Source organism: Phacochoerus africanus, chromosome 11 (assembly GCF_016906955.1).
Source record: "Phacochoerus africanus isolate WHEZ1 chromosome 11, ROS_Pafr_v1, whole genome shotgun sequence".
NCBI lineage: Eukaryota > Metazoa > Chordata > Mammalia > Artiodactyla > Suidae > Phacochoerus > Phacochoerus africanus.
In genome coordinates, this window is record NC_062554.1 from 115,095,205 (window position 1) to 115,122,269 (window position 27,065).

Sequence of the window (27,065 nt, forward strand, 5' to 3'; positions counted from 1 at the left end):
ATGGCAACGCCAGATCCTTAACCCCACTGAGTGAGGCCAGGGATCAAACCTGCATCCTCATGGATACTAGTTAGATTCATTCCCACTGCATCCACAACGGGAACTCCTATACTTCAATAAAATTTTTTAAAAATATTCAGGAATTCTCGCTGTGGTGCAGCGGGTTAAAAATTCAACTGTAGTAGCTCTGGTTGCTGTTAAGGACTGGGTTCAATCTGCCTGGCCCAGTGGATTAAAGTATCTGGTGTTGCCACAGCTGTGATGTAGGTCACAGTTGTGGCTGGGATTCAATCCCTGGCCTGGGAACATACATATTCTATGAATGCAGCCATAAAAAAAAATTCAAATAAAATTTTAAAACAAAGATAGAGCTGTCATACACACACACATAATAATAAAGTAGAATATTACTTGCCATAAAAAAGGCAGAAAATGTTGCGATTTGCAACAATATGAATGGACCTGAAGGGTATCATGCTAAGTGAAATAATCCAGAGAAAGACAAATACTGTATGTTATCACTCATATGTATAATATAAAAATAAACAAATGAATATAATAATATAATATCAAGGCCTTAGTCAACGAAATACAGAAATAAAGGCATCTTTAAACCTAGTCCACTGAAGGCAGATATAAACTTTAAGTTCTATTGGCATATAAATTGAGGTTCCAACCTCCCACAAAATATTTCTTTCCAAAAGAGGAGTTGAACTCCCTGGAATAATCAGAAAGGCATTGAGAGAAGAAAACGGATTCCCAGTCACAACTCAAAAAGGTGTAAAAAAATTTTGTAACCGGCTTGCCAGAAATAAGAATGTGGTAGATTTATGAAGAAGGGGCCCAGGATTGGAGAGGAGGATGGAAAAGTGGATCCCATATTCAAGACGAAGTCAATAGGCTGTCTTCCTACATTTAGAGTCACCCAGGGCTCCTGAATGGTGATAATGAAAGGAACCATTATGGAAATGTCCCATCAGTCTTGATCCTGGACCTGAGGGGTCAACCACAGAGACCTTCGTCTTCAGGGGCAGTCCCTCTCCCAGTGATCTCTAGGAAACAGGCTCCGGTCAGAGGTCTCCACCTTAGCCCTTGCACCTTGGGAACTCCCAGGTTGACTCATTAGAGCCTCAGCCTTTTCTCTATCTCTCTTCTTGTGCTCCTTTCATTCTTCCTGGCCCCGATTGTAACATATTTGTTATTCTGGGGAGGTGCTCCAGGTCCTGATCAGGGCCAAAAGCCAATTTTGGGGGGCTTTCTCCATATATCTGGCACCAATTAAGCTATGAATTTATCCTTAACACTATTTGGCCCTTCATAGTTTCTGGGTTCCTTGGTTTATGTTTTCTCAACACCTTTCTGAGTCCTTCTCTTAATAGATTTTCAGCCTCTCTGGTTAGATGTTTGAAGTGGGAAGATGAGCCCTTATCATTATCATTTGGGATCTGGAGTCAAGGAATGCTCTGCAGACTCACTCATGATATGGTTTGATTCTTCCTGATGGAATCCAAACAGGTTGTAATCCATGACCTGGTGAAATACAAGCATATCCCCTACCCCACATAGTAAGTTTTCCAGGGGACCAGAAGTTTGTTAATGGGTCCTGCCACCAAATCAAGGGCTGTTCAGCCTGAGGGAAGTTAATCTTTTTTCGTTCCGTATTAAAATGTCTCTCTGCAGCCGTTTTCTTCATTAGGGGCCAAATTTAAAAAATTTAAAGTGAATAAAGTTTTATTCAAAAGTGTTCGTTGTGACCTAACTATTTGTGTCTCCCCCTTTTTGTTTTTGAAGAGCTTGTTTTACATATAAATTGGCTCATTCCACAATAGCCTGTCCTTGGGGGTTGTAAGGGAGGCCAGTGGCGTGAGCAATATGCCATGTATCCATTATCACTTTTAATTGCTTGTGGCAGGCCCATGACTGCCAAACAGGCATATAAATGACGCATAACGTGTTTAGCAGATTCACCAGATTGAGCAGTAGCCCAAATAAATTTAGAGCAAGTGTCAATACGTACATGAATAAATGATAATTTCCCAAAAGATGAATAATGAGTAACATCCATTTGCCAAAGAGCATTTGGGACAAGTCCCCTAGGGTTAACTCCAGGCTCAGATTGAGAAGGATTGTTAATAGTTTGACATGCACAACATTGACGGACAATTGTCTTAGCTTTAGCCCATGTTATTCCAAATCTCTCTTTAAGGCCTTGAACATTTACATGTGTTAATCATGAAAATGTTGAGCTTCTTGTAACACAGGTGTTACCAAGCAATCAATTTCTTTATTACCTTCAACTAGAGGTCCTGGTAAGTTAGTAAGTGCTCTGATATGAGTGATATAAAATGAGTATCTTCTTTCCCTTACAACAGTCTGTAATTCTGTAAATAGATCTAATAACAAGATAGGTAAATTTTGTTTTAATGGTAGCGGTTTCAATCATTTTGGCAGCATGAACTACATATGCTGAGTCAGAAAGAATATTGATTGGCTCAGGATAGTCCCTCAAGGCATGTATTACAGCAGTTAATTCAGCCTGTTGAGCAGAAAGGCCAGGCATTTCTATAATCTTTGATTAGCCACATAACCGGCCTTCCCTTTACTAATCCCATAAGTAAAGATCACAGATGCTTCAATGATGGGTGAGTCCTTCACCTTTTTTGGAAGAATCCATTGAGTTCGCTTTATAAATTGTCGAACCGGGTTTTTTGGATAATGATTATCTATTGATCCTACATCATCTGCAAAAGCAATTTGCCAACCTATATGGTTTTGAAAACAATTTTGGATTTCCTTAACAGTTAAACTAACAATTACATGATTCAAATCTTTTCCAGACATTTGTACACAATGAGTACAACCTTTGAGAATAAGTTGTGTCATCAAGTCCAGGTATGGAGACAAAGATTTCATGACATTATTGGGAAGAAAAAGCCATTCAAGAATATTTTCTAATTGCATCAATATTCCCATGGGAGAATGAGGAGAAGGTATAATTACTAACTGAATGAGCTGTTTTAGATTGACCCGACTTAGTTGGGAATTTTGTATTTTATTTTCAATCTTTTTTAGTTCCTTTTCCGCTTCTGCAGTTTGAGAGTGGGGGCTGTGTAAGTTAGAATCTCCCCTAAGTAAGGAGAATAGATTTGACAATTCATATGTAGGAATCCCCAAATAGTCAGAGCCAATTAATATCTCCTAACAGTTTTGTAAATCATTTAATGTGATCTCTTCTTAATTCTACCTTTTGAGGGTGAACAGTGCTATGTTCCACCACAGTTCCCAAATATTGATATGGACTTTTCATTTGAATCTTATTGGTAGCATAATCAATCCTGCTCCTTTTAGACAGGATTGCAAGCACTGAAAAACCTCAAGCAGCTGCTCCCGAGAGGGTGTAGCACAAAGTGTATCATCTATATAATGAATAATATAGCATTTAGGAAATTGTTGTTGAACTGGCTCAGTAACTGAAGCCACATAATACTGACACAAGGTAGGGCTGTTTGACATACCTTGAGGCAGGACCTTCCACTGATAGTTTTCTAGGGGTTATATTGTTTATCACTGGGACTGAAAAGGCAAATTTTTCCCTATCTTCTGGGTGTAAAGGAATTGTGAAAAAAGTCTTTTAAATCCAGTATGATTAACAGCCAGTCTGCTGGTATCGTACTAGGAGATGGGAAGCCTGGCTTAAGGGCACCCATAGGCTGAATTACAGCATTTACTCCTCTTAAATCTGTTAACAATCTCCATTTTCCTGATTTTTTCTGTATAACAAACACTGGCGAATTCCAAGGACTAAAGGATTGTTCTATATGGCCCCTCTCTAATTGTTCTTGGACAAGATTATTTAAAACTTTTAATTTTTCTGAAGAAAGAGGCCACTGCTCAACCCAAACTGGTTTTTCTGTAGTCCATTTTAATCAAATAGGTTCAGGAGAAGTATAACAGTTTTTACCAGCAGTGGCCATTAATGAAAAGGCCGATGTCCCACACCAGTTTTTTCCACTTTAATCTCAGATTCGACAGGTTTGCAGCCCTGTTTCAGAAACATTTTTTGGCTTTGATGACTATATTGATCTACTGGTGCTAAGTAAATTTCTGCATGCCATTATTGTAATAAATCTCTCCCCCAGAGATTAATAGCGAGGTTTCAATTTAGCTGGCTTCCCATCCGGTCCTTCACAATTAAGCCATTGGACACTCCTTTTGAGACCTTCTGTTCTTCCTAACCCAGTGACTTCAATATCAGCTGGCTGAAGAGGCCAGGTGTCTGACCAATGTAAATGGCTAATGATTGAAACACCAGCCCCAGTATCAATTAGTCCTCTAAAAGATTTCCCATTTATGATAACTTGACATGTGGGTCGTTCCTCTAGGACCTTTTCAGATGAGAACACTCCTGCCCCTCTTGTGGTATTAAATCGCTTCTGTCTAAAATTATTCCTGTTTTTTTTTTTTTCTTCTGTACTCTAGGTAAAATTAAGATTTGAGCAATCCAATCCCCTTTATTAACCTTCCAAGGGATTGCAATGGAAACCATCACCTGTACTTTATCATCCCCTATATTATCCAATACACCGGTATGAACTCGAACTCCTTGTTCCATTAGCCCTGCCCTTCCTATTATCAATCCAACCCTATCAGTTGGTAATGGTTTTTCTAATTTGATTGTAATAGGAGTTTCACTGGGAAATAGAATTAAATCCTGTAAACTAAGAGATCTACTGTGATGTTAAATGCTTGTACAGGTGTAGTCCCAGGGAACCTCGCTTCAGTTAAGGGTCTGGCTTTTGTTCTGAATAGGGAAAGCTTCCTTGGTTGATGGGGCTGGAAGCTTGCCCCAAGGAGAGTTTCCTGACAAGGGGGTTCCATCTTTATGAAAGATGGACTGGCACTGGCTAGCCCAGTGGTATCCTTTATTACATCTTGGGCATAGTCTGGGCTGTTTATTATTGTAACTAGAAGGTGCCGAAACTCCGTGAAAGGAAGGTCGGGCTCATGGAGGAGCATGACATTGTTTTTTACTATGTCCTGTCTTGCCGCAATTAAAACATTTTTCTAAAAACCTGTCTTTTAAATTAGCCATCGCTTGAGCTAGCATTGAGGCCTTAAAGGACTCCATCTCTACTCCCTGACAGGCTTTAATATATTCAGCAATGTTAGCCTTTCCCTTTAAAAATTCTATGGCCTTTTTGCAATCCGTATTCACATTTTCATATGCTAATAATTGAAAAATAGCATCAGACACCTCAAAATTAGTAATTTGTCATTTTAATGCCTCTTGTAAATGAGCTAAAAATTCAGTATAAGGTTCCTTAGGACCTTGTAGGATCTTTTGAAAAGAAGTATTTATTTGGCCCTTAGATTCAGTTTTATCCCATGCTGTTAAGCAACATGGTTTGACTTGTTCAATGGCCAAATCATTCAATCCTCATTTGATCCTGAAGATTACTCCAAGGACCAATCCCTAACAACTGTTCCATTGTAATCGGAAGATTTCGAGCCTGATTACGAGTAGCAGCAATTTGGGCATGATCTTGCCACCAAGACTTAAATTCTAAGTATTCACTAGATGATAGCACAGCACAGGTTAAGCTATGCCAATCAGCAGGAATCATACGGTTTCCTTCAGCTACTCCCTGCATGATTCCTTTTGTAAAGGGAGAATTAACACCATAATCTTGAACAGCATGTTTTAATTCTTTAAGAATTTTAAAAGGAAAGCGCTCATGAATGAACTCAAACTCCATCAGGATTGGCAGGATCGATGCCTGGAGTCATTGTCTCCCTGACAGTTACTGGAAAGGCTAAACGTATGGCATCCAAATCGCCTTCCCTTCAAGCCTGTAAAATTCCCTGTGGAATGGATGATAGATGGCATTCAGGAATAGCACTCATTTCCTTTGCAAGCCTAGAAGTAGAGGCTTAATGAGTCCTCATCACCTTACTCCTAATAGGAGGCAATTGAGGAATATCAGTATCCAAAATTGGAGCCGAAGGCTCAGGAGCCAAACATTCTCTATGATAGTTTTGCTCAGGGACTACATATTTAGGTTCCTCCAACAAAGGCGCAAACTCCTTTCTTCCTCCTCTAATTTCCCTGAAGTCTGTAGAGGTTCTAAAACTGATTTGATTAAGCTCCAAGTATTCCAAATAGAGGAACTGAAACACCCTTACCATGCAATGTCCTAATAAGCTCCATTCCTACATTTTCCCACATGTTTAAATCTAACGTTTCTAAGGTAAGAAACCAATCACAGTGTTTCTCAATAGTCTTAAAAAGTTCTGAGAGCTTATTTTCACTTATTTTTATGCCCCCTTTTTTAAGGAGTTGTGTTAACAAACAAATATAAGAATTATGGTTTCCTGCAATTACCTTATTTCCCATTTAACCCCGTAAATACCTGAGAGACAGAACTTATCCACAGGATTTTTTTTTTTTTTTTTTGAGTGTGGCCATGCAAAATTCCTCCCTTCTTCTCAGGGCTCCATAGCACTTCCACGAAATACCGCTGTAGTCGTGGCCCTTCGTTCCTTGTGCCTGCCTGTTTACCCGCCCCATGTTGGGCGCCACTTGCCAAGGCCAGCTCAGCAGGATGGGGCTGAAGAACAGGTGCTACAGAACTTAAGGAATAAATAACAAAACAGCAAGACAAAAATATCAAGACACAGAGAGAGAGTAAAGGTGGGAACCCTGATGACTCAAGGTCTCAGGAACCAAAAGCCCCGCCTCCAGAAACCACACTGCTTTTATTGCGTTTCTTAAATGCGATCACGTGAGGAGGGGCTATTGGAGGGTAATCAAGGAAAATCAGAGAAACATGTCTCTCAACAATCAAGGCAGAAAATTAGGGAAACATGTCTTGCAACAGATACAGACTTACACAGACAGAGAACAAAACCGGTGGCTACCAGTGGAGAGGGAAAAGGTGCAGGGTTCAAAAGAGGAAGGGGATTAAGAGGTACAAAATACTATGTATAAAATAAATAAGCTACAAGAATATATTGTACAATACAGGGATTATAGCCAATATTTTATAACTTTAAATGGAGTATCATCTATAAAGTCTTGAATCACTATGTTGTATGCTTGAAATTAATATAATATTGTACATCAACTATATTTCATTTTTAAAAACCTACTTCTCTGATTGTCACTAACCCCTAGAGTGCTGGCCAGAGTAGGAATAACACCACTCTTGTCCTTTCGTTTAAGTGAAACCAGAGCAGTTTAACCACCACCCAGCAGGCTCCTCATTCTTCATCCCATGAACCACTTTCTCTCCTACCTGTCCTTTCCATATTTTTCCTCTCTACACATTTTTTTCTTCTCATCATTTTCCTCTTTTTCTGCCCCTTTCCTTTCCTTCTCTTTTCTTTTTTTCTTTTCTTTGCTTTTTAGGGCCACACCCACAGCATATGGAGAATCCCAGGCTAGGGGTCAAATCAGAGCTACAGCCACTGGCCTACACCACAGCCACAGCAACGCAGGATCCAAGCCGATCTTGGACCTACACCACAGCTCAAGGTAACACCGGATCTTTAACCCACTTAGTGAGGCCAGGGATCGAACCGCCACCTTCATGGTTACTAGTCAGATTTGTTTCCACTACATCACAATGGGAACTCCTCCTTTCTCTTTTCTCATTTTCTCAGTCTCATTTCCTGCCCTCCCTAACTCCTCCCATCCCTTGCCATTCAGAGGCTATAAAATCAAGTCCAAAGATAAATTGTTATTGCTTGCTTTGAGAACTCTTTGTTTTACTGTTTAAAGTGGGTGCTTTGGACATTTTCTATTTTTACTCTAAAATATAAGTTTATTTTTCTATGTGTGGGTGTACATGGATGTGTGTCTGTGCCTGCGTTGTGTTCATGGTGTTCTCCACGGGGATTAGCAAACCTTGAAAGAGAAAAGGGATGCCCACTTTAGAGTTTTACTTTGGACAAGCCCTTTCAAGTCTCCTTGAACTCAATTATCTCTTCTGGTTGTACAGAGAGCTGTAGATAGAGTCCTGAGGAGGGGGCTGATGAATTCTTACAATGTTCACTAAAACCAGTCCTGTCCACCTTCCACATTAAGCAGCCCCAAAAGACAGATCAAGATGCTGGAGTTCCCAATTGCTCCAAAGTGGGACCGGGGAGTGAACTGTGTGCAGCAGTCTGGCAACGAGGAGTGAGAAGAAACTAGTGGTATGCTGATAATATTTAACAACTGGGCTGGGGAAAGTGGGAGGAGAGGGGTAAAAATCTCTGAGTTGTAGCATCTGACGATTCCTATGGTGTAGATGCTCCTGTCATAACCAATTTCAAGCTGCTACCATGGAATCACTGAACACTGAGTTGGCAGTCAATGCACAGTAAGTAAGCCCATTGCAAAATGATATTTCCACTGTGTAAATACAGTAGATTCAAATAACCTCAAAAGATAGATAATATTAAATGTTGCTAAAACAATTAGAAGGTGATGAGTTTTTAGTATTTTTACCTTTGTTAACAGCACAACTTCCTTAAGTGCAAGTATACGTAATTTAATTTTTAATAATGGCTATATTTGACAACCAGCTTGCAAAATTCCTAAAAATGTTAACACTCTACTCTTACAATCTGGTATAAGCCAACACCCCTTGAGGAAAGTCAACACTTGTCATCCAGTTATATGGAAAACGGCTGGCTATTCAGATCAAATGGGATTTTAAAGGCTGCAGAAATAATAGAAGAAGGCCTTTTTACAAGTATGAAGGAAAACTAGCATGAAGGGAAATTCCCATTGTTGTTGGCATTTGTGCATAAAGATTGCACTTCATTGGCCAGAAGAATATCGTTTCAGGGCCTGTGATGCACCAGACACAGCATCTACCACCAGCTCAGCTCCCTCAATCATCACTTTCATCAAAGCCCTCCACACTGTGCCTCTCCAACTTATCTCCAGTAACTTTTACTTTGCCCAAACTGACTTAAGCATTGTTTCCCTGAGCACATATCTCCTTAGCTTCATTCAATCTGGCTATTGTTCCCTGCTGAGAAGCCCTTTGCCCTCCTCTCTTTCCAAGTGTTGCCCACGTTTCGGGAACTAGCTTGGATCCTATCTCCAGCTTCTCAGCCTCAGGACCCGTGCTCCTGCGGCTCTGGTTAACTGCATGTCTCTTAATCTGTACTCTGTGTGTACCTACCCACCATGTATTTAATTCCCAACCAAATTTTTAGTTCCAGGAGTTCCCACTGTGGCTTAGCAGAAAGGAATCTGACTAGTATCCATGAGGACAGCAGGTTTGATCCCTGGCTTCACTCAGTGGGTTAAGGATGTGGCATTGCTGTGGTATAAGTCACAGATGAGGTTCAGATCCTGTGTTGCTGTGGTTGTGGTACAGACCAGCAGCTACAGCTCCATTTCGACTCCTAGCCTAGGAACTTCCATATGTCATGGGCGTAGCCCTAAAAAGACAAAAATAGAAATAAAAAATTTAGTTCCTGGAGAAGAGGAACCAACATTCATACCCCCTTTATTGGCTTTTCATCAGCACCTAGTTCTAGCTGCTTCTATCACGGTTTTTGGAAACTTACTAAGAGCTCTCCTCTTCTGAGGAGACTGGATGGGCTTAAAGGATGCAGTCTTTCTCTAAAAAGGGCAGTCTGACAAGATAAGAAAGTCTTGGCAAGTTGTACTCCCAGCTTTACTCCTAATTAATTATCAGACACAGCTGTGTCACCACTCAATGAAGGATTATACTCAGGGCTGATTTTCCAGTCACTATTTACTGTATTCCTACCAGACGGTAACTCTCTGGCACCCCAAGTCCCCTACCCAATGCCTCCACCTCCCCATCCCAACCACTCAAACCTGCCCCTCGTGTGCCTTAGACCTTTCTACCATCCAGCAACTAAAGGTGTTTTAAAATGTGCCCAGGATTTTGTTTTTTTAGGTATGATGAGGACAAGAGATCAGGGGACGCTTATCACAAAAAAGACAGTTGGTTACTCACACTCTGAAGATTGGGAGCATGCCATACCACACAGGGCCACACAGGGAAGCACCAGAGTTGGCCAGGTGGCAGGTGGAGTGAGGGGAAAGCATAGCCAAAAGCCTTTGTAATGGTTTTCACAGGAAGGAATGAGCAAGGCAGGGTAAGCAGCTGAGCAGGCTTAGGAATGGATAAAGTGATAGAGGGCTCTGGGCTGTAGAGGTGGTCCCTAGTTTTCTGGCACCTGGCCCTGGGGTGATTTAGGACAGGGGTCATGTCCCAGACTTTAGGAGCCTGATAAAGAGGGTAATTCAGGACTATGCACTTGGGATTGGTGTGCATATCAAAGGCATGCCTGGAGGCAAGTTGTTTGTTATCTCTAGGAATTAGCTAACCCTAAGAGGGACAGACTCCCCAGTCAGCAACACCTCCAAATGTCAAAGCACATAAAATACAGATAATAAAAAATATAATTAAAACAAAAGAGTCAATGCCTAGCACAACATGAGGAGTCTCCCATAGGTTGCCCTAACATTTGTTGAGCACCAGGCCAAAATACTTAGTGAGGCTCACATACCAAATGTACAAATTCCCTGAACTTATAAATCAAGCTCACTGTTAAATAAAATATTTTCAATCCACTGTCCTTGACAATTGTATCAATCATATTCTTGGCAATCAGTATGCAATCCCAAATGTAATCATGAGAATCTCTGACTCAAATCCCACAGTATAAAATGTCTAACCGAAATTATTTTACTTACTATAAAGTTACAGGGATTAATGAAATATCAGGTTTCTTTGTTCGAAGTTGGAATTCAATCTGGTTTGATGACACTAGTTATTGTATACTGAGCAGCACTAGTTATTGTATACTCAGCAGCTATGCCATTGTTTAATTAAACATTGAAAAAAACAGGTTAAGGGATTAGAAAAAATTAGTGATGAATTTAAAAAGCTGCTATTTTGAAAGAAAAGCAAAATAGATATCTGGAAAATCTGACCTTCTCCAAAAAGAGAGAAATATATACCTAACGCTGCACTTAGAAAGGGGACATAAGCACAATCTGGAGAGAATTTTTAAAGCACTTCAAGATACAAATGCAATGCAAAATTTTATTAAATTTGACAATGATAGATTATTTAGTATGTACCAAAATTAACAAAAGAAATTTTTTTAAAAAATCAATAACTATAGAAGAAACTTTTAAAGTTGCCCCCAAAATTCTAGACTCAAATGGTAACTCCTAAGTTATATAACTCAGCACATATAATAATAAAAGAAACAAGGGACCTGTGGTCCAGGAATTGGATCTTCTGCTGCTGCTGCTGCTGCTGCTGCTGCTGCTATGGGCAGGCCTCATGCCATCCCCTACCCCTCAGCCCCCAGAGTAGGCCCAGCCTCCCCCAAGGAAAGACAGGAAAATGCCTTAAAAAAAAAAAAAAAAAAAAGACCAGTGAGAGGAAGAAGGCAGAGAACCGCCGGAATATGAAAAACAACTAAGAGCATCAAGAAGCACTATTGACTTAGCTAAACACCTATGTAATGTTTCAATGGAATGTGATAAGCATCAGAGGCAGCCAAAAAATAGAACATTTTGCTATTTTTGTAATTCTGTATGGAGGTTCTGCACAGTGTGGGAAAATAAAGTGCACGATGAAGTCTTCAGACTATGTCATAAAATATGCTGGTGTCTACGGTACTAGCCTTGCAATGTAGGCGCAATCTGTGACTTTCTCTGAAGCTTGGGTTTGTCATGGTAGGAAGTGTCTCAGGACACATGCCTGTGCCTGCCCACTTCCTGATGCTGAGTATGTGGAATGTGAATGGGGTATCTGGGACCATGGAGGGAGGATCTTCGGTTGTTCTTTTTGACATAACTTTCTCTGTGAAGATGATCAGTTTGAACATCAAGACAGCTGCCAAATTTTAGAGGTGGAAACATTTAGATGTGTTTCATGCAATCAGCTTGGTCAGCACTCCTGTCTCCGTCGTAAGGCTGGTTTCTGTGATGATCACACAAGGAGCAAGGTGTTTAAACAAGAAAAAGGAAAACAGCCTCCCTGCCCGAAATATGGACATGAGACTCAGGAAACCAAGGATCTTAGCATGTCAATGTGCTCCCTGAAGTTTGGCTGGTAGACTGGAGGTGAAGAGGGAGATGGAGCTTCTGGGTATGATGCCTTTTGGAAGAACCTTGCCTCTGATAACTATGGTGATACCAACTAGCACAATGAGGGAGAAGATGACTATGAAGCAGAGGATGATGAAGAGGAAGAAGAAGGTGAAAAGGATTCAGATGCTGAGTCATCAGATTTGTTTACTAACTTGAATTTAGGAAGGACCTGTGCCAGTGGTTATGCTCGCTATGAGTAACAAGGGAAATAGGAGAGCTGTTTGCTTGTTGGTGACCTTGTCTGAGGAACTGGAATGTGTGTGCCTGACAAATTGTGTGTGGGTGTTCAAAAGTATGTGCTGCCACTTAGCCTTGTGTGAAAGACAAGTCACATTTACTGGGGCAAGGAGTAGGGTGTAGCACTTTAATAGAAACTGTTAAGTTGCCATTTTTATTTTAAAAGACACTGCTTATACAAACATTCTGTCTGATTCTGTAAAATGTAATGGGTAAAATGAATTATTATATTTTTCCATGTTTGTCTACAGGATAAAAGTCAGATGTTATTCATTAAATATTCACATTATCTTAAGTAGCTAAAAATATAAGAGAAACAATTCCTCATTCATTTTGCAAATTGAGGGTAACGCTTATGCCAAAACTTTAAAAAATAAACCATAAACTACTTGTACTTATAAATAGTGATGTAAAGGTCCCACAAAAATGTCCATAACCAAAATTAGTGGTGTATTTCAAGGTTGAATACACCATGACAAACAGATTTATTTTTAGGATTGAAAATGTGGTTCAACATAAGGAAACCTATTAATATACTTCATTTCACTAATAGAGTAACAATGAAAAAGCATATTATCAGCTCAATAGATTCTAAAAATATATTTGTTAAAATCCAGTATCCAGGAGTTCCCTCATGAATCAGCAGGTTAAGGATCTGGCTTTTTCACTGCTGTAGCTCTGGTTACAGCTGTGATGCAAGTTCCATCCCTGGTCCAGGAACAAACTTCCACATGCCATGGGCAGGGACCCCAAAAATAAAAAATTTTTTTTTAAAAAAGACAGAAACTGGAGTTCCCGTCGTGGCGCAGTGGTTAACAATCCGACTAGGAACCATGAGGTTGCGGGTTCGATCCCTGCCCTTGCTCAGTGGGTTAACGATCCGGCGTTGCCGTGAGCTGTGGTGTAGGTTGCAGACGCGGCTCGGATCCCGCGTTGCTCTGGCTCTGGTGTAGGCCGGCGACTACAGCTCAGATTCAACCCCTAGCCTGGGAACCTCCATATGCCGTGGGAGCGGCCCAAGAAATAGCAACAACAACAACAAAAAAAAAAAAAAAAAAAAAAAAAAGACAGAAACTAAAAACAGGTCTCGGTTTTGGAAGAAACTTAGTATAAGGCAAAAGCAGCATTTAAATTAGAGTAATTAAATTAATGTTGTAAAAATTTTCTCTACCAGTCAGCAAAGATTAAAAAGATTGATAACACTGTTTGTTGGCAAAGGAATAAGGAGATAAACAGGCTTTCTGATACAAAGATATTGGTACTATAAATTTGATAATGGTAATCAAACTTCCCAGAGCAACTAAGTAATAGAATGCCTTAGTCTACAGTATAGGTGAGCTCTTTGGGAAAGCAGAATAAAAAGGCACATAGCACACACTACCAAATTCTTTCATGCCCTAAATTTTCCTAACCAAGAAATCCCATCTCAAGCCTTGCCCAAATACCAAAATCGAAAAATTCTTTATGTAAACCAACCTTTGCAAATCAATACCTGCTCCACCCAACACTTTCCTCCAACAAAGCAAGGCTATAGAATCAGTTCAGGCTCAACTAATTCCCTAGCCTTCTAACCAACTAACTATTGTGCTCTAGTGCATTTTAAGGGAAAACATGTTTGTATACAAACAGTGAACTAGAAAACAGTATTTACCTTTGGGATATTTTGGGGTTTCTTTGATTATTTACATTTTCTATTTTTTTCTACAAAGAATATGGATAATTTGTTTTTTTTAACTTAAATTTTAAATTACACTCAAGGCCACAGACATAATATTAACCAAGTTTCTCTTGGGAGATGCTATAGACCTATGTTGACATCTTCCACTCTGAATATGGTACCCTATGTCAGCATGAAGAAGTTACGGAGAAAGAAACCTCATCCCCAATTCCCAAGGAGCGTCTTGAATGTGAAGTCTCTCAGAGGGTAGTTATTAGGGAACTGTTGACCGAAACCACTCACTCTGGCCAGGTATGAAAGTAACCATTTGCATAAGTTGTCTCACAATAGGAGATCCCTATAAGGAACACAGAACTAACAAGCTGCCTCCAAAACCAACCAAAAAATTCATAAGGGACAAAAAGAGTAAAAGAGACACCAGCTCATAATATGTTCTGCCAACCTCCCAGAAACCCTCACGATGTATATACCACCAAGAAGGGCCCTGAGTGGGACAAAAAATGAGCATGAGCAGGAGGACTGACCAGAGACAACTCAGAAAACTAACCCCACCACCATAAAACCTGAAATTATGATCCACAAGGCAGAGCAGTCCTCCTGAGTCCCCTTAGCTTGCTGCTTTCTGTTCAAGCACCCCTTTACAACAAAGGGGTTTGTTTTATCAGTAGGTGTGTCTCCTCAGACAATTCATTTCCAAGTGTTAGAAGGCCTCACTTTGAGATCCTAGAAGAGGGTCTTCTCCCAAAAACAGAAAGAAAGCATAGGGTAGGTGTCAGTCATTGTATTGTGGCAGAAGCAGGTGAAATAAAAGTGAAAAAAAGAATACAAAAGAAAATGCAGTCAAGAATAAGTTCACCAAAGCCTATTTCTTTTGCTGATGGCAATGAAAAACATGGGACAAGATACAGAAAAGAACTACCAAAGGACTCTGAAAAAATAAAGAAAACAAGTCACAAATTAAGAGCAATTTGTGCAGGAGTAGGGCCCTCTCATATTTCTTCTCTTATCTCAAAGTTTGGCAGTCACATGGTAGATTTGCAATGGTGGTAATGCAGATAGCTAAGACTTCAAGAAAAATTCCTATCTGGAAAGACGAGTAGAAAAAAGGGACAGGGACTTCTTGAGCTAAGACTATGGGAGAGCATCTCTCTTTCTCCCTGTCTCTTGCTCTCTCTGTCTCAGTTCCCTCAGAATTTGCCAAGGGTGATACCCTAGCCAAGCCAATCAGGGTGGAAAGTGGCATTGTCAGCTAACATCTCAACAGAAACCTTATTTTTCTGGTCAAACAGAGGAAAAGGCTCTTGTGCCCCCCCTCAAAATTGAAGTAAATCACTGGGTATATTTTCTCTTTTTTCTCTCTCCACTTAGCAACAAAAGTGGTCCTAATTACAAGAACTGTATAGCAGCACAGGCAGCAAGATTTCAAGAGACTCCTCATCTGGCCAGAGGACCAAGAACAGGGAACCCTGCAGGTGGGTGAATGAGGGGAAATCCTGGAGAGAAAGGGCACTCCTAATTCTGTGTATAAACAGGCACAAGATCCAGGCTTACCCCTAAACTGCACAAGCATGTATTCATATTCAAAGCGGCCTAGCAAATGTTCCAAAAACTGAGATGATGTTGGAACTATCACTCCCAGAATATAGTCAGAGTATCTGAAATAAACCAAGTGGATGGCCTGTTAAAACAATCAAACAGTTCAACATTGTGTGGAGGATTCTAATGGCAACCATTCAAATTCAATATTTAAAATGTCCAGGATATAATCCAAAATTACTCAACACACAAAGAACCAAATAAAGATGACAAATTATCAAGGAAAAGACAGTCAACAAATGTAACCCACCAAGATGACCAGGGTATTAGGAAAAAACAAAATATGGGCAGAGAAAAAGGAAATGTTAAAAAAAAAAAACTTACAAAACCAAACATACACTTAACACATAATTGATCATTTGCACTCTTTGACATTACCCAAATGAACTGAAAATTCTGTGCACACAAAACCCACCCAAGAATTTTTACAGCAGCTTTCCTCATAATTGCCAAATTAAAAGCCACCAAAATGTCTTTTGGTAGGTGAATGGATAAACTGTTACATCCACACAATAAACTATTTTCAGCACTTAAAAGAAATAACCTATCGAGCCATGAAAAGACATAGGAGTAACTTAAATGCATATATCTACATCAAGAAGCTAATCTGAAAAGGCTACATACTGTATGATTCTAACAATAAAACATTCTGGAAAGTCAAAACTATGGAGACAGTAAAAAAAAAATCAGTGGTTACTAGGGTTTAGAGGAGAGGAAAGAATGAATAATGGGGCATATAGGACTTTCAAGGCAATGAAATTATTCTATATGAAACCATAATAGCTATACTTGTCATTATAATTTGTCAAAAGCCATGAAATGTACAACACAAGAGTGAACCCTAATGTAAACTATGGATTTTGGGTGATAATGATGTCTCACTGTAGGCTCATCAATTGTAACAAAAGTTCCACTCTGGTGCCAGATGGGTCAAGGAGATTAGGCATGTACAGGGGAAAGCAGATGTATGTAGAAAATCTCTGTACTCTCTGCTCATTTGAGCTATGAACCTAAAAAATGCTCTAAAAAGTGAAGACTATTTTTCAAAAATTTTACAGAATGAAATGGAAACTTTAGAAGTGAAAAAATACAATGTCTGAAATGCAATTGATGGGCTCAATAGCAAAGTGAAGAAGAGAGAAAAGAGTCAATGAACATAATGAAAGATCAATAGAAAAGGGGAACAGGGAACAAAAGACAAAGAAGACAAATAGAAAATTAATAATTAAATAAACTCAAGCATATCAGTAGTTACATTAAATGTAAATGGTCTAAGTTTACTAATTTAACAGAGAACTTGTCAGATTGGATTAAAAATTAACACTACTGGGAGTTACCATAGTGGCTCAGCAGAAATGACTATGACTAGTATCCATGAGGATGCAGGTTTGATCCCTGGCCTCACTCAATGGGTTAAGGATCCTACATTGCTGTGAGCTGTGGTGTAGGTCATAGACATGGCCCGGATCCCATGTTGCTGTGGCTGTGGTGTAGGTCAGCAGCTATAGCTCCGATTCAACCCCTAGGCTAGAAACTTCCACATGCTCCAGGTGTGGCTCTAAAAAATAAAAATAAAAAAATAAACATTATGGAAATATATGCTATATAAAAGAAACCTAATTTTAAAATGAGACATCAATGTGTTAAATGTAAAAGAATGGAAGAATAGAATGCAAACAATAATCAAAAGAAAAATGGGGTATGGTGACAAAATGGACTTCAAGGACTACTACCAGGACACTTAAAAAAAGATATTACATTGTTCCCTTGTGGTACAGTGGATTAAGGATTTGGCATTATTATTGCAGCAATCCAGGTCACTACTGTGGTGTAGGTTCAATTCCTGGCCTGGGAACTTCCACATGCCATGGGTGTGGCAAAAAAAAAAAAAAAGAGAGAGAGAGAGAGAAAGATATTATGTAATAAGAAAAGAGTGAATTCACCAGAAAAACATAAAAATCTTAAATGTGTATGTGTCTATTAGGAGAACTTTCAAAAACTTAAAACAGATACAGATAGAATTGAAAAGAGGAGATAAATAACTCCAAAAATTATCTTAGACTTCAGCATTTCTCTCATAGTAGTTGACAGAAGTAGACAAAAAAATCAGTACCAAGATAGAAAACCTGAACACCATTATAAACCAGTTGACCTAATTCACCTTTATAGCATATTCTACCCAAAAACAGTACAAAACAATTTTTTAAAGTACACATGGGATAGTCACCATGACACACCACATTCTGGGCCATTTAACAAATCTTAACACATTTAGTATAATTCAAACCATACAAAATATCTTTTTGGAACATAATATGATTAAATTAGAAATTTACAAAAGAGGAGTTCCTGTCAGTGATTAACCACTCCAACTAGGAACCATGAGGTCGCAGGTACAATCCCTGGCCTTGCTCAGTGAGTTAAGGATCCAGCATTGCTGTGAGCTGTGGTGTACGTCACAGATGCGGCTGGGATCCTGTGTTGCTGTGACTCTGGCATAGGCCAGCAGCTACAGCTCCGATTGGACCCCTAGCCTGGGAACCTCCATATGCTGTGGATATAGCCCTTGAAAAGACAAAAAGACCAAAAAAAAAAAAAAGAAAAGAAAAGAAATTTATGAAAGAAAGACATCTAGTAAATCTCTAAATATTTTGAAATCAAACAACACACTTCTAAGTTACCCACAGGTCAAAGAAAAAGCCACAAATGAAATTCAGGGGAAAATGAAACTACAGTATATCAAAATTTGTGGGAGACACTTAGAGCAGTAATTCAAACTTGATTTATAGCATTAAATGCTTATAATGGAAAAGAAGAATGTATCAAATCAATGTTATAGTCTTGCACCTTAAAAAAAATAGAAAAAGAGCAAAATAAACCCAAAGCAAGTAGAATAAATGGAATAATTAAGATAAAAGCTGAAATCAATTAAAATTGGAATTTAAAAAAAATACCATACTCAATAGTAAAAAACTGAAAGCTTTTTCTCTAAGATCAGGAACAAGACAAGGATGCCCACTCTTGCCACTTTTATTCAGCATAATATCGGAAGTCTTAGCCAGGGCAATCTTCAACTCACAACCTATCTTGCAACTTTCTCATCCTCATCCTCTCCTCCTACCCCTCTCATGTAGCCTGATGCTAACCTTGACCCAGGTTACTTCAGCCACAAGCCTATATAAAACATACTTCCGGAGTTCCCGTCGTGGCGCAGTGGTTAACGAATCTGACTAGGAACCATGAGGTGGCGGGTTCGGTCCCTGCCCTTGCTCAGTGGGTTAACGATCCGGCGTTGCCGTGAGCTGTGGTGTAGGTTGCAGACGCGGCTCGGATCCCGCGTTGCTGTGGCTCTGGCGTAGGCCGGTGGCTACAGCTCCGATTCAACCCCTAGCCTGGGAACCTCCATATGCCGCGGGAGCGGCCCAAGAAATAGCAACAACAACAACAACAACAACAACAAAAAGACAAAAAAAAAAAAAATACTTCCCACCCACCCTAATCCCCCAATGCTAAGGAGCCTGAGCCTTTTCTTATTGCTCTTGGCCATTTGCTGGTCAATAAACCTACTTGAAGCCTCAATGCTCTGGACTCTCTTCCTTTATTTACTTCACCTCCAAACACATAGCCCTTTCTCACTTTAACACCATCGACGATAGTACAAAAATAAGTGAAGTACTTAGGCATAAACCTAACAAGTGACGATAGCACCAAAAATAAGCGAAGTACTTAGGCATAAACCTAACAAGTGACGATAGTACCAAAAATAAGCGAAGTACTTAGGCATAAACCTAACAATATATGAAAAGACTCTACATGCTAAAAACTACTAAAAAGATTGAAAAGAGAAACCGAAGAAGATCCAAATAAATGCAGAGACATACAGTATTCATGAATTGGAAGATTCAGTATTGTTAAGAAGTCAATTCTCCCCAAACTAACCTATAGAGTCAAGACAATCCCAATCAAAATTCCAGCAGGACTTTCATTTAGATGCAAACAAGCTGATGCAAAATTTTATGTAGAAAGCCAAAGGAATCAGAATAGTTTAAAATACAGACACACACACACATACACACACACACATAAGAAAATCATAAAATAAGAACAGAGTTGGAGACCTCATACTATCTAATTTCAAGATTTCTAGACAGTGTGATAGTGTTAAAAAGGACAGAAGTATAGATCCATGAAAGAGAAGTGACAGTACAGAAATAAACCCTTGTATTTATGGTCAGTTGATTTTTGACAAAACTATGAAAGAAGTTCAGTGGAGCGATTATAGTATTTTTAACAAATGATGCTGAAACACTTAGACATTTAGAAACAATACATGATACACACACACACACACACACACACACACATACATAAGAAAGATGGACCTTGGAGTTCCCATTGTAGCTCAGCAGGTTAAGATCCAACAGTTTCTGAAGATTCAGGTTCAATCTCTGGCCTTGCTCAGAGGGTTTAGGATCTGGTGGCATAAGTCGCAGATGTGGCTCAGATCCTGTGTTGCCATGGCTGTGGCATTGGCCAGCATCTGTAGCTCCCATTTGACCCCTGGACCAGGAACTTCCATATGCCACAGGTTCAGCCATTAAATAAGTAAGTAAGTAAATAAATAAATAAATAAATAAATAAATAAATAAATAAATAAATTTCTTAAAAAAAAAAAAGATAGACCTTGACCTTATACAAAATCAACTCATAGACCTAAATGTAAAATATAAAACTAAGAAAATTCTAGAAAAAAAGGTAGCTTGCATTCTCATCACAAGAAAAAAAAAATTCTGTATGTCCATTGAAGATGTTGACAAGACTTATTGCAGTGACCATTTTGCAATATATACAATTATCAAATCATTTTGCTGTACACCTGAAACTAATATAATGTTGTGAATCAATTCTATCTGTTTTTAAAAAGTAGTTTGCTCTTCTGTATCTGAGAATCCTCCCCTAACAGACAAACGCTTACAATTATCTCACTTGGAGTGGATACCTCACAAAAGAGAAGACGCCCATCCTCCTTAAAACCTATCCCGAACACCTCCTATTTCAATTAGACCCATAACAAGGGTTAAATTTCAGAATGTTCTGATGGCCTGGATGTGGTAGCAGATTCTGAGTAAAACTGGTGCTGAGTCCAGGTTCCCAGATTTGCCCCTCCTTACAGGCAATCACTACTTGCTCTTTAGAGTATGGACCAAGATAATCTATATATTATGTCTTCACTAAACACCTATTATAAAACAGGCTGAGGTATACATAGCTCCCATCTCTGCCCTTGTTTATTTTCAGTAGTTGAAAATGTAATCCTTTGACCCAGCTTCTGGCTTCAATTTAGGATGCAAGGCCAAAGTACAAATACAAACTCCAGCTTGGAAGGGAAAGTGGATAAGTTTGTTCTCAAAGAATCTGTCTCCTTGACAAACACCCAGCCCAGCTTCTCAGTTTTTATTCATTGCTATCAGGAAATATTTACTAAGTAATCACAGCAGATTTACTGGGCAAGAAAAGCAGATCATGTGTTACACAACCACAAGAAAATACAAAGCCAGGGTTCCCAGCATTACAGAGTCTAAATGAAAAGTAATCAAACACCTTAACGTTTTCACAAATTGTGTTTACAGGAGCAATTCTAAACTCTATTCATTGGGTGACATATCTCTGTGTGACTAAATTTTCTAGGCTCCAAATGGGCAAGGTAGCCAGATGGAGAGCATCCCCTAAAATTCAGATTGTTTCTGAGGGAAGTAGGTGTTGTACTTATGCTGGAGGAGGACAAAATGGACTTTGAAAGAGCAGATGATTAGTTTAGAGTCGATCATCTAGCAACCGATCTTGGTAAAGTAGTAAGCATAGCTGGCACTACCTCAAGTCTCCACCTGTCCCACTGGCAGGTATTGTTGGTGACAAAGGTAAAATGCAGGAGTGTGGCCCATCATTGCTATAAGAAGTACTCAAACCTTCCTGATTTGAGTTAGTTGTTTCTTAATAGGCAAAAAATTATTTTTATCATATGCTTGAATAATAATGTAAACGAAAAAAGGAATGGGAAAGAAGAAATGTCTAGGGGAACGAGGATAGCAAAGGGATGAAAAAATAGAGAGGAGGCAGGAAAGAGAACATTACACTATAAGCTTATTGAGGCTTTAGAGCAATGCCTTGCATAGTGCCTTGCAATTAGAGGGAAATGCTTATTGAATGGATGAATGAATAATACACGAACAGGAAAAAGAGGAGAGAAATAAGATATAACAATAAATCAACTTTTTAAATAGCTTTAACTCTTTAAATACTAACGAATCTTGGAGTTCCCACTGTCACACAATGGGATCAGCAGCATTTCTGCAGCACCAGGATGCAGGTCCAATTCCCTGCCCAGCACAGTGAGTTAAAAAATCCAGCATTGCCACTGCTGCAGCTCAGAAATGCTCCTGCCCAGGAACTCCATATGCCATGGGGCAGCCAAAAAAAAAAGCAAATTTGCTTTTATATAAAAATATAACACTAATGATGTTCCTTCCCAGATCCTCCAATCAGAAATGCTTACTTTCTATTGTTTATCCTCTATTAGCTATGAACCAGGCACACATTGGACCCAGCTCCCTTCATGACCAGGGTATTTATCCCAGAGATGGGGCCATGGAACAGAATAAGGTTAACAGGTGCCATTAGCTCCAAACCCATGGCTTGGATTTCAGTGGAATTGTACTCTCAGATAATATGAGATGGAAATGAAGGCTGAACGCTTATTGACAAGAACTGACTACATACATTGGTGGGCAGATACCCAGAAAAATAAACCAAAGGTATAAGATTAAATTCTGGCTTCTAATCCACATATCTAAATTTTATAAAATGTTATGATTACCTATCTGCCCATGGGGACTCCTGGGAAAGAATATCACTGACTGGATAATACATGTAAATACTTTGTTTATATAACCTTAATTGTCTACCTCTCTGAAAAATGAAAGAATTTAGAGACACTGGAGCTCAGCATCAAAGGACTACGACAATCCCCTTAGAACACAAAGATCCTTCATTTCAACAGCTAAACCCCAGCCACTGCTAAAGAAAGTGCTCAGAAAGTTCATGAGAACAAATCTCAAATAAAGAGGAACTGCCTCTGCCAAATGCCCCATTTCTCCCACCAATATTTAGATGCTACCTAAGCATCACCCATGTGGTCCAAAGGCTATCTGAGACAATGCTGGCAGAAATGAACAACAGTTACCATAGATATGTTAAGAAGAATTCTTCTATTGAAGAGTCTGAAAATTATCTCTCGAATTTAGTTTTTGAAACTGTAGTGATGAAAAACAGTGGTTGAGAATCTGGAGCCTAATGTTTATTGAAGTTATCTTGGCCCATACTCTTTCTGAAGCAAGCAGTAATTCCCTAGAAGAAGGGGCAAAACTGGGCACATGAACTCAGCATTAGTTATACTCAGAGACCTACTATCATTTCCAGGCCATCAGAACATGCTGAAATTTAACCCTAGTTATATGTCTAATGGCAGCAGACGTGTCTGGGGTATATTTTTAAGGAGGATAGGTATCCTCTCTTTGTGAAGTGTCTACTCCAGGTGAAATAACCGCTGTGTTTTCAAGGGAGAAAAAGGCTCCTCAAATACAGAGGTGCAGGAAAGGGAGACTGAATGACTCAAGATTCTCAGTTTCATTTGAGTCCAACCAAAACACCTCATTCCAAGTTTGGGGATCTCATTCCTTTCTGATCAATAACATAACTTTCACATGGAACCTTGGCAAGGCTATGAATTCAACTGATGTAATTCTGCAACCCACACAATTAAATTTTGCATTTAATCTTTAACAATATTAGCCCTGTAGCTACAGGAAATAAAAGTCACTTTAGGACTGCCACTGAAGCTCTCTCTCAAACCAAGAATTGAACCAAGAGCTCAGGGTCTGAGGTTTTCACTTTCTTTCTGCAAGTACTCCACTGTACTCAGAAATATCCAACATGCAGCAAGTGATCATTACTTTTGGTGATCACTACAGCCCTAACAGTGAGGTGCAGCAGCCACTTGGGCCTCCAAAGCACATGCATTTCATCGCAATCGGCCATGTGTGATGATTTGATTGTGACGCCACTGAATGTCATATATAACTAGCATCGCATCTCCCCTTGGCAAGGGACTCAGACCAAACCAACCACAAAAATCAATCCTTAAGAGTCTTTTTCCTAGGACCACTCCTAGTGCCAATTTCTATTTCAGTCAGGGTCCAATCAAGACACAGAAACCACACAGCAACTCAAACAGGGTAAGTATAATATAAAGAATTGTTCTCTTGGTAAAAAAGGTGGTTAGCTTCTAAAAGAGTGGAAAAGAGTTTTAGGGTAAGAGAGATGGGCACACACAGACTATGGCTAATCACTCTTAATGGCTGAGGGAAAGGAAAGCAAAGAGGAAACATCAAAACATAGAGAAAGGCTGCACCAGGCTAAGATTCAGGCCTCTAGGGGGATGGTTCAGCTGTTGCAGAAGCATATCACCCACCGCTGAGATAAAGAAGAAACCTTCTGGAAGACATTCACTAGCTAGAGCCATGGGAACAATTCACCACCACAAAGAATATGGCCAGAGCCAGCTGTATACTGATTCATTTGCTATCATGTGGAGAAAAAAAAAAAATTAGATAAAAAATTTAGATTAAAAAAAAAAGGTAAGTCCCTCCTTCTCCAGCCTTGTGAATCCCTTTAGCACACTCTTCACGTTCAACTGGCTGAAACAAACATAAACCTATCTGGCAGAGATTTAAAAAAAAAAAAAGGTAGTTTGCAGAGTACAGCTCCAGAACTATAAACTAGGGCAAAGAAAAGTAGATTCAGAACTAAGGGAAAATAATAAGGGAAAATAAATTAATAACTGACACATCTGAATACAGAGGCTGGGAGTAAGGATGCAGAAAGGTGAACAATTACAAGATATAGTGGGTGGCAGAATCACTTGTGCTTGATGACAAGTGTTTTTTTGGAGCTGAGTAAAAGGTGGAATCAAGATGACTTTCTCCTAAGAGAAAAGGAGAAAACTGGGGATACTCAGTCTTGTATCAAATGAGTTTGTTTTGGTGGAGAAGGTAAGGAAGCAAGAACTACATTTTGGACATATTTCATATGTCCAGGACAGAGGTCAAGACATCAAGTGGCAGATAGATGGCAATGCAAATCTTGACTTTGTGAGAAGATAAAAATGAGCATCATTAGCATATGGATGCTATTTAAGGTCACAGAACTAGATGACATCGCTTAACAGAGAAAACATCATTAGATAAAAGAATCAAGGAATGTGCCCTGAGAAGCTCCAACACTTAGAAATCAGAGAAGGGGGAGTTCCCTTCATGGCTCAGCAGTTGAGGAACCCAACTAAGATCCATGAGGATGCAGGTTCGATCCCTGGCCTCACTCAGTGGGTTAAGGATCTGGCATTGCCAAGAGCTCTGGTGTAGGTCACAAAGGCAGCTCAGATCCCACATTGCTGTGGCTGTGATGTAGGCTGGCTGCTGTAGCTCCGATTCGACCCCTAGCCTGGGAACTTCCATATGCTGTGGCCCTAAAAAGCAAAAAAAAAAAAAAAAAAAGAAAAAGAAAAAAGAAATCAGAGAAGGGATGAGGAGCCAGTAAAGGAGACAGAGTAGCCAGTGAGCAAGGAAAAAAAAAAATCCGTGTAGAGTTGGTGTTATGGAAGCAGAGTAAGAAGTGTTTCCCCCCAAAGTAGTCAATTCTGTCAAATACAACCTCCATTGGATTGAACAGTATGATTTTTAATGGGCAGAGGAAGAGAAAAAGAGAAAGGAACAGAGAAGCAAGTTGTAGCAGGAAGAAATGTTGGCTCAAGGTAGGACTTTTAAACTACACTGTCCAATATGGGAGCCACTAGTCACAGTTAGTCATCAAACACTTGAAATATGACTAGTGCAAATTGAGATGTGTTATAGGTGTACATTACACACCAGATTTTTAAAACTTACTACAAAAAAGTATAAAATATCTCGTTAATTTTTATATTGATTGCCTAGTAAAATAACATTTTCTATATATTGGGATAAATAAAATACAATTTTACCTCTTCCTTTTCATTCTTTTAACATGGCTATCAAAGAATTTTAAATTATATACGTGGCTCCCTTTATATTCCTGTTAGAGAGAACTATATACTAGAGCATGTTTCTGTACTAATAGAATGAGCAGTGGAGCTGCAGGGACTGATGTTGTCAAAAGAAAAAGAGTAAACAGAACAGGGAAGACTTTAATAATCCTTGGTAGATGGGGAGGGGTGGGGAAACAATCCTAGATGGATGGATACTCAGAATGAAAGACAGATGCATGTGGGTGAATATTTGTTATAGCCTTTAAACAGAGACTATTTGGGGGTTTTGTTTGTTTGTTTTTTCTTTTTCTTTTTTTTTTTTTTTTTTTTTGGCCATGCCTGTAGCATGTAGAAGTTCCCAGGCCAGGGATTGAACCCAAGCCACAGAAGTAACCAGAGTCACAGTAGTGACAACACCAGATCTTTAACCCACTGAGCCAGGGAACTCCTCCTAGTCATTCTTTTTAAATGGCCATGAGGCATTGATATCAAGATCTAGGTGACAAATAAAAAGACAAAAAAAAAATCAACAAAAAAGACAAAAAGACAAAAAAAAAAAAGAGGAGTTCCCGTCGAGGCGCAGTGGTTAACGAATCCGACTAGGAACCATGAGGTTGCGGGTTCGGGTCCCTGCCCTTGCTCAGTGGGTTAACGATCCGGCGTTGCCGTGAGCTGTGGTGTAGGTTGCAGACGCGGCTCGGATCCCGCATTGCTGTGGCTCTGGCGTAGGCCGGTGGCTACAGCTCCGATTAGACCCCTAGCCTGGGAACCTCCATATGCCGCGGGAGCGGCCCAAGAAATAGCAACAACAACAACAACAACAAAAAAGACAAAAAGACAAAAAAAAAAAAGATCTAGGTGACAAATAAAACGTCAATATGCTTCCAAAGAACAGATCATAGTGCAGTAAAACAAGAAATTTTTATAGAAAAAGGCAGCAAACCCAATCTAATCCCATAAACATTATGAAACAGTTTTCTAAATATCTCTTGGGTTAAGAGGAAATCAATGATAAAATACAGAATGTTTAGAAATAACACTACATTTCAAAACTTAAGGGATATAACCAAAGCCTTAACTATAAGAAAAATTCAGAAGTAAATTATTTAAGCATTCAAGAAACTAAAAAATAGAACATCATAGTAAAACCAACAGGGGATAGGAGAAAAAAACTAAGTAAAGTAGAAATTAATGAACTAGAAAGCATAGCAAACTGCATAGACCTGATAAATAAAACAATAGCTTTGTTTTCATTGTTTTGTTTTTGAATACAACACAAAAATCATTAGTAAGTT

General features: G+C 39.3%; 1 protein-coding gene and 1 pseudogene across 3 annotated transcripts in view; one reads left to right on the plus strand and one right to left on the minus strand.

Moving 5' to 3' along the window:
* TNFSF4 (TNF superfamily member 4) overlaps positions 1–27,065 on the minus strand; it is a 310,192-nt gene that overhangs the window by 266,425 nt on the left and 16,702 nt on the right. The window lies entirely within an intron of this gene.
* Positions 11,416–12,342, plus strand: LOC125110757 (zinc finger protein 330-like; annotated as a pseudogene).